Source organism: Hyaena hyaena, unplaced genomic scaffold (genome assembly GCF_003009895.1).
Source record: "Hyaena hyaena isolate Hyena2069 unplaced genomic scaffold, ASM300989v1 scaffold_573, whole genome shotgun sequence".
Classification (NCBI taxonomy): Eukaryota; Metazoa; Chordata; class Mammalia; order Carnivora; family Hyaenidae; genus Hyaena; species Hyaena hyaena.
Window position 1 is genome coordinate 633,150 of NW_024081211.1, and position 1,992 is coordinate 635,141.

Below are 1,992 nucleotides of genomic sequence, written 5' to 3' on the forward strand. Positions count from 1 at the left end.
GAAGGGAAAGCCGAAAGAGCTAAGTAACCAGGCTTCAGGAAGGAGAGACTAGGGCAGCTCAGGTGCCTCGGCATTTCGGAACTCCCAAGGTTGTTCTAGAGAATTCTTCCTCTCTCTATTGCTTATCTCTGCTTTTGTCTGTGTGACTTCAATCACTCAGACTGTATTTGTCTACCAAGCTGGAACTGTGGCTCTGGACATCTCCCAGGATAGTTTCTTTTCAGCATTGCCACCAGAGAGAAACAACCAACTTTTCTCAGTTCCAGCTTAGTGATCCCCAGAGAGGGGCTTTTAAGCAGCCTTTCTGGAGACATGAGTCACCCTGCAGTGGTACCGGGATTGCAACATTCTCTGAATCGTGGATAGAGCAGATCTCCAAAGGAAGTCAAGTTCACTTAACTAGAAAAAAGGAAAAGCACTGGGAGTAAAAATGGATTTCCACGATATGCTCTATTTTTCTTCTTCTACCAAATTTGTTGAAGGCATCACCATCCTTTTTGTATCTACTTAATTAACTTTCATTCATTCAGGCTTCTGTCCTTACCTCTCCCTCAGTACATATGCCTTGGTCACTAATATCTTCTTCATTCTTGTTCTTGACTTCTCGCCGGGACTTTTGACCTGATGACACCCTCCCTTCTCAAAAGCCTCATCTGTTGTGAATTCAGTACACCGCCCTCACTTGGTTCTCCTACTTTCCATTTTACATTTGACTGTGTTTGTTGGTCCTTGCCCAACTGATTATTTCTTCCAAATTTTTATCCCCAGGATAGTTCTTTGCCCTGATTTATACCATATACTTCATTTGGGCATTGTGCTGGCCTCCTGAGACTCTGCTTACCACATATAAACCAGAACTCCTCAAACCTTCTGGTTCTTTCTCCATCCTGGCCTCCTGATGGACATTTACAAGTTCTTCCTCTAGATGTCCCTTAGGCATTTCAGATGTGTACAGAAACAAATGCACCATTTCCCCCCCACCCCCTCTGACCTTCCCTCTAAAGACTTGCCTCTCCTTCTGCAAATCCATTTTAGATAATGGTACCAATCTTTTAAGCCAGAAACCTGGGTTCTTCACTTTGCCCTCTTCATTTTCCTTATGGGCAACAGAAGTCCACCTCATACTTATCATTCCATTCCATGTTCTCACAATGCCCACGTTCCCTGGTTTGGTTTTGAAAGTCATCATTGCTTTCTAAGACTATTGCAAAAGTTTTTAGGTCCTTGTTTTTAAACTCTTCCCACTCCCTGTGGGGTTATCTTTTAATTGTGTGTGTGTAAATAGGTATATATATGTATCATATATTTAATAAGTATATATATCATATATTTAATTATAATATATATTACTTTATATTACATATATAGATATGATAAGTTTTTCCAGAATACAACTTGATCATGCTACTCCTTTGCTTAAACCCTTTCCTTGCTTTCTGAAGCTCTGCACAATGGGCTTGACCAAAATTCAACCTTCTTTGCAGCCCTTGATTCAAACACTTCAAACTGGATCCCATTTTCTTCATGTCTTTTGACATATTTAATGTTTATTTATATTAAATTCATACACATGTATAGTTTTTGCTGTGAAAAAGTCCTGTTTTACAAGACTTTTTGTGAAAAACAGAAACCTCTGTCTGTGTTCCTTCCCAGAGCAGCCATTTTAAGTTCTTTTAGCTATTTCTTTGGTGTTACTTCCATATTTCTGAATAACATGATTAAGTGTCTGGTTTGATTTTTCAGATTTAATATTCTGACCTTTATTTCTCCTTTCCTTTGCCTCCCCAACTCATACATGCACACTTTCTCTTCCACATCCTCTCCCTATAATTATATCATACACTTGATAGATACATATTCAGACACTACATTAACATAACTAGGAGAATATTTCTCACAGCTGAGCTGTGTTATATATTATTACTACATTTATTTTCTTGAACAACTTTCTGTTTTCCCTGGAGTTAGTAATTGCCATGATTTTTAAATTGT